Genomic DNA, 7,612 nt, shown 5'->3' on the forward strand with positions numbered 1-7,612 from the left:
ATTCAAAAGAATAAAAAAAAAAAAAGAAAAAAATTCAAAACAAAAAAATGTAGAAAATAAAACTTGCAAAGTCTTATTCACAATTGCATATCTTGGGGATTCTCTCGGGTATGGAGCCTTGTACCCTTTTCTTCTTTAAACCATCAACTTAACCATATTACAACCCTTGAAAGACCTCTTTGAGGTGTACATACACTTGTGCAAAGTTCGGTTAGAGCTACGTTGGCCTGATTCCTAATGGATACGTAGGTAACCTCACATTGAGGTGCGACCACATTCAATATTCATATCTATGCATGATCGAGTCAAAGAATATCAATGATTACCCCTACCCATTTAGAGCTAGACTTGGGGGCTTAAACCCACATCATTTAGCCTACCCAGCCTAAAGAGTCACCATTTTGACTCTTCTCACATAAATTTCCATCACCATAGCCTTTGCAGCCCAGCCTTATTATCACATTCACACACTTCACTCACACATCCATATCCATATCAATCATCCTCCCCTTTAAGAACCCTTTTTCATGAAATCTTGTTTTAACACTGTGCATGCTTCATCATCTTTCAAGACAACATTCATTAGAAGAAACATTATATACTTGCTTAGCTTCCTGACCTGAGCAAAATTCATTGTTTCATGCATCGCATATCGTGCTTAGATCCTTGACCTAAGAAACATTCATTATGCAATACTCATCAACCACTTCATCTATATACGTGCTTAGCTTCCAGACCTAAGTGACGTTCAAGATCATTTCCTTACGCCATATATGATGCTTAGCTCCATGACCTAAGTTCATTCATCTATCATGTCACATGATGTAATTGTCCTTAGCCTCCTGGCCTAAGAACATACATCATGCATACATTATTTCCAAGACAATCAATTCAATCAATACAATTCATTTCGTCTTGCTCAAGGAGGAAGTTCAAAACTTCTTCCTTTTTTCATTGTTTTCTTTTGGGGAAGTTTAAGAAAAATTTCAAAAATTTTATCGAGGGAAGTTTGAATATAAAATTTCATTTTTCACGTCTTTATTTTTCAGGAGAAAATCGGTACCCTCCACTCGTCTCATGACAAAAATTGACGGAAATTTTTTGCTTTTGCATCTTCGTTTAATTTGCTTGTGTCTGCACACACACACATATACACACACACACACACTCACAAGTCATACACATGTCATGTCACATCAAGTCAAACTTGGTCAAGTCAGTGGTCAAGTCAATCACAATATATACGAGTCCATTGGCAAATTTATTTTTACAGGTCTCATCTACAGCCCACGTTCGGGGACAAGCGAACCAACTACAACCCACGTCCGGGACAAGCGGACCATGTACAGCCCACGTTCGGGGATAAGCGGACCATCTACAGCCCACGTCCGGGGACAAGTGGACCATCTACAACCCACGTCCGGGGACAAGCGGACCATCTACAACCCACGTCCGGGGACAAGCGGACCATCTATAGCCCACGTTCGGGGACAAGCGAACCATTTACAACCCACGTTCGGGGACAAGCGAACCAACTACAGCCTACGTCCGGGGACAAGCGGACCATCTACAACCCACGTCCGGGGACAAGAGGACCATCTACAGCCCACGTTCGGGGACAATCGAACCACCATCATTTCACGGCGTAAGGTTCTCAATACACAGAGACTTGCAATCTCATCATCTGTCGACTTTCCTCAAGCATGGAAAGTATTATTCGGTGGATTTCTTCAAGCATAGAAAACCGCCAAGTCGACTTTCCTCAAGCATGGAAAGCGTTATCGGTGGATTTTTCTTCAACTATAGAAAACCGCCAAGTCGGCTTTCCTCAAGCATGGAAAGCGTTATCGGTGGATTTTTCTTCAAGTATAGAAAACCGCCAAGTAGTCGGCTTTCCTCAAGCATGGAAGGCATTATCGGTGGAATTCTTCAAGCATAGAATGACACTAAATTCATACGTCAACTTTCCTCAAGCATGGAAAGTGTTTTCCGGTAGGTTTCTTCAGGCTTAGATAGCTACCAAACTCATCTGTCGGCTTTCCTCAAGCATGGAAAGCATTTCAACATACGTCATCCGGTGGATTCCTTCAAGCATAGGAAGCTACCGAACTCATTTGTCACCGATACACTAGTGTTAGATACGCATTCTATCCCTTTACTCTTTTATCTGTAGAACTAACATTTTTCTGCAGGTATCGGCGTATACAGAATGATTTAGGATCGCAGAACGTCTTAAATCATTCTCCATTCCTATCGACTACTTTGACTATAGTTTTCGAAACTAAAGTTTCTACAAACTCAGTCAAAGTGGAGCTTCTGTAGACACCTAAAAATGTCTCCCCAAAACCAAACCCAATGATGAACAACCTTTAACCACCATTATTGGTCGGGTTGAGTATTTAATTTTTGGAGTGCTTAAATCCATATTTCCATTTCATAAACCAACCCAATTCCTAGCCCATTTCCTCAAACCATAACTTATTTTCCTCTTTTCGTGCCTTTAAACCCAAAATAATTCATTTCGTGTCCTTTAAAATCAATCATTTCGTGTCCTTTTTATAAAAACGTTTATTCTAGTTTATTTTGGTCCATAATATGGGTCTAATGATTGAATATTTGGATTGGGCTTTACAAGAGCTTTCCAAATATATATTACAAGCCCAAATCCGAGTTATAACGAATAAGTTGTGGCCAAAATATTAAACTGAGCCCAAACCGAACCTAAGCCCACCTTACCTACGACCCAATGATCATGTAGAGGGTCCAAATTATTAAACCCATTCCTAAACTAATTAGGATTAATTAGAAGCCTCTATAAGTTTCTAAAATATCTTAATTATCCTTTTTGAAAAGATAAGATTAAAGAGTTTGAAATTGAATAAAACTTTTCTTTTTGAAAATCCTATTTATATCCGAATTGAAAGACGTTCAAAGATAGACAGATATTATTTTTGAGCCTCATATTTTTTATCCAAATTTTATATGGTTCGATAGACCTTGAAATATTCTTTCCAATGATATATTATAATATCAATTCCAAGCTATAACGGAAAAGATATGAATAAAATGTCAAACTCTATCCAAAACTGACACCGTCTCACTATTTCGGCTATATCTTTTGTTATACAAAATATTTTAATCGGATTCTAATTGGGTTAAAAAGTAAACTTCAAGAGCTTTCCAACCATATCTTATTCATCTTATTCCGATTTCTGGTTCAAAATATATAATAAAAACAAAAACCGCAAAAATTGTTGTCTATCGCAAGAGTTTTATCCGATTCGAATTCTTATCTTTTCTTGATTCGACCCCTCTTTTCCCCTTATAAATAGAGATCATATCTCCCCTTTTTGAAACATCAACAAGCTTGATCATCAAATCCTTCTCTCTTTCTCTCTTTTACACTAAAAATCATTCTCTTCTCTCTCTCCGATATTCTAAGCCTTAAACCTATATTCCTAATTACACCATTTTTCCCTTAAGCACTCCAAGGAGTCCATACTATACCCAAAGTTCTATACTTAAACCAAGGCGTGAAAGGTATAATTGACTGAGGGTTTGGACCAAATCAACTCTACTTTAATTTAATTTTCATTTGATTTATATTTTTATTGAAGTTACTAACAGTTTATTCATGATGTAGCAATTTAAAGGAACGCGCAGAATGTGAGTAATTAATTAATTGAATTACTCTTATTTTATTTTTAATATTTCTAGTATCATGATTAGGGTTGTTATTATTATTATTTGATTTGGCTAACACTATTATTGTTAAATTGCTTCCAATATTAATGTTTATTCTATTATATTTTTTATTGATCACCATATTGCATGGTTAAAGGGAATATGTAATTGAAAACCACGCCTAATAAGATTATTTGGACAACCGGTTTAGGTTCCTTTTTAATCTTGTTGTTTAATTCAAGTGATCACAAATATTTTAGAATTATATGTTGCATTAATATTCAACCGATTTAGCTAAATAATAGTTTGGAGAGAATTGAATATTTTGTTTGTATGCCTTTGAGATCACAGGAATGCTTTTCAATATAAGAATCGAGTAGAGGCCAATATGGGCGAATGTGACTCCACGACTCACTTCGTACCATCATCCCCGATCCTCCTTTCGTGGTTCCGAACCATATGGAGTTAGTAATCTCATGGATTATGAATGGGGTGTAACCTTCACGGGTCAATCGTTGTTGCCTTCGTTTTCCCTTATTCGTGGTTGCCTTTTATGATCCGTGAACGGTTTACAAGTTCCTAAAAAAACTTGTTGGCGGCTCCCTACTTTATTTGTCCCTAATCGTTGTCCCTAATCGTAATGTCAATTCCCACTTCATATGAGTGCCAAGCATATTCACACATGCTTTAACGTAGGCGCACTTCGAATGACGCCTACATCATGGCATATATTAATCAACATCCCATCAAACATGATAGAATACCCTCCCCCAAGCTTGAATGAGACAATACACTCAAACATAAATCATGGAAACCGTGGGACGGGGAAACAAGGAGATCAATCCAACAAACAACATATGTCCAACAAGTCATCATCCACTTAAGAAAGAGCAAGGAAGGATATTACCGGATATTAGGTGGGTGTAAATACCCGCAAATGACCCAATTAAACCTTTCAAAGATAATTTCCTCAAGAACTGAATCTTTCCTTCCATATGCTAGAAATTGTGATGCTAATCTCCCTTGATTTTTAATCCAAACAATGCACTAAAGTATATCATCAAGTCATGTACCTAGTAAAAGGCACACAAAAATTTCCATGAGAGAAAATCTATTCTAAAAAGAAAAGAAAATGAAAGCAATAAAACACGGGTTACTTCCTGAGAAAGGCTTGCTTAAGGTCCAAGCTTGACCGCTTTAGAAAATAATAATTCAATGCACGCAAGAGCTTGTCAAATGAACTACTACACATTTCATAAGAAAGAAGGTAGGTAAATGACGGAAAGAGGATGTGAAACAAGGATAGTGCACGCAAGTGAGGAGAGAGATGCCAAGAAAAGAAAGAAGAAGAATCAAAAGAAAAATCAACAAAATATGAAGAAAAAGAAAAAGAAGAAGAAGAAGAAGAAAAAGATGGAAAACTCTCCTCAAAATATTTTTGGGTGGCAACATCACCCTTTTCCTCAATTAGGGACAAATGTGCCACATACAAATCATCATAGACAAGAGGGTCCCCAATAGGCTCATTGACAAAGGAAGGGAGGAATATAGGGGTGTAGGGGATATAGTTGTAACTCCTTAAGAAAGAGACATGAGAAGAGGGAATAGGGGCTATGGTCTCACTAAAGGACTCTTCCTCATCACCATGCCTCAAATAACCTATAAGAGCATGGAAATCAATCATAGAGTCCTCAAAAGAAGAACACTCATGATCACCATCTCCCTCAAACATCCAACCCCCAAGAGGAACTGCATAATCTCCTCCACTATATTCATGCACCATAACTCCCTCAACTTCCTTAAAGCCTAAAGTCTCAAAACCATGCATGAATGGATGCAAATTTATTTCAAAAGCATCTCTCTCCCATGAAGAATTCACATTGAACTTACTTAAAAGGCTATGGGTATTCCTTTGACACTCAATAAACACATAGGACATAACCTCAAACAAGTCCAAATACTCATGGATAGAATAGTCACATACATACACTTAAGACTCATCACAATCAACAAAGGAAGAGAAGTCTAGGTTCAAAATATCATCAAAATCATCATCACTCTCGACTTCCTTTCCTTCACTCCTATGCTCCACAATAGGATCCTCACACACTCTTGGTTGCTCATGAATATCATTATCATCATTCTCAACACACACATATGATTTGAAATTTTTACAAGCAAGCGTCAAGAGTAATATTTGGCGTTCTAGCTCTTCACCAATCCTTCTTCTCTCCTCCATTAGAGCTTCCCAATTAGCATTAAGAGATTCAAAAGGTGTATGAGATTGAGGCTCAACAAAAGAATAAGAGGTACAACCAAGATTGGAATAATCAACATTAAAATCATGAGCATATACATAACATTGGGGGGTAGGGGCACAATCAAACATATGAGATTTGTTAAATCTATATTCCATTCAATACATTTCATACATATGAAATGTCTCCCCAAAACCAAACCTGATGATGAACAACCTTTCACCTCCATTATTGGTCGGGTTGAGTATTTATTCTTGGAGTTCTTAAATCTATATTCCATTCAATACATTTCATACACCAACCCAATTCCTAGCTCATTACCCTAAACCGTAACTTACTTTCCACTTTTCGTGTCCACATCACAAAGATGAGATGAACTAATTTTGTGGACCTATAATTTTGATCCAATTATTATTTTATTGGATAGGCCTTGAAATTATATTTCCAATGATATATCATAATCCCAATTCCGATTTAAAATGAAAAAGATATGAGTAAAATACTAAACTCATCCCAAAATCGACACCCTTTTACTAAACGGTCGTATTGTAAAATCTAAAAATGATTTTGACCTGATTCCAATTTGGTTGGTGACGAGGGGTGGAACTAGGTCGTTGAAACTAATCCTCCCTCGGTCAAACTAATTTATAAACACTTAACCAACCTAAATACTAGTATAGAGGCAAGTCAAGGGTCGAACCCAAAGGAACGGTAATGTTCATGCGCTCTCAATTATGCGCCTAAACTAGGTCGAAGAAAAAGATAAAGAGAGAACACTAACCAACTACCAAACAAAGAAACCAAACAAATAAAGAACTAGGAACAGGGATCAACAAGTAATCATGACAATTGTAGCAACTCGGGAACAATATGCAAATCAATGGTTGCGAAGACTAATGGCAAACTCAGTCAAAAAAGCTTGATAAGTTATCTCCTAGAGGTCTAACTAGAACCAACTATGAGAGACACTAACTAATAACGTCACAAATCAAACTCAATCGACAATTGTAAGCTACAATTAATCAATGGTCCGTATCAATGTAAACTCACAATGCAATCTAGCATAATTCTCAAGGCCTAATCGAATTACACACATGCAAATTTCCATTAATCACTTTAATCTCAACAATTAATCAACATAATCCCCAAATTAATAACAATCAATCAATCATACAAGTTTCACCCAATCCTTAGCAAACAACTACTCTAACATCATCATCTAATCAACAAACAACTAAGGAAATCAAGAATCAACAAAATATGAAAAACAACTACACTAATAAAGCATCAAACATCAAAATCAATCCAAACAAACATGAATATTAAACAAAGCAATAAAATTAGATAGAGTTAAGAATGCTCATTGATAATAGATATGATCTTCAACACAATTGTCACCATTTGAATCTTCAATCTCTCAATCACCATTGAAATTTCTCATTTTCTCTCTCTAACATCTACTCCTAAACTAACCTTAAAACTAGAGAGAGAAGCTCTCAACTAAGCTAAAATTATCATCAAAATCTAAAATAAAACTTGCTCTTAAACTTGCCCCAAAAATCGGGTTACAAAGATATATATAGGAGGCGCGAACAAAAACCGAGCAAGATGAATACCCAGAGAGGCGCGGTCGCGCGGGCAAGGAGGCGCGCCCGAGCACGCAGGTGGTG

Source organism: Chenopodium quinoa, unplaced genomic scaffold (assembly GCF_001683475.1).
Source record: "Chenopodium quinoa cultivar QQ74 unplaced genomic scaffold, ASM168347v1, whole genome shotgun sequence".
Lineage (NCBI taxonomy): Eukaryota > Viridiplantae > Streptophyta > Magnoliopsida > Caryophyllales > Amaranthaceae > Chenopodium > Chenopodium quinoa.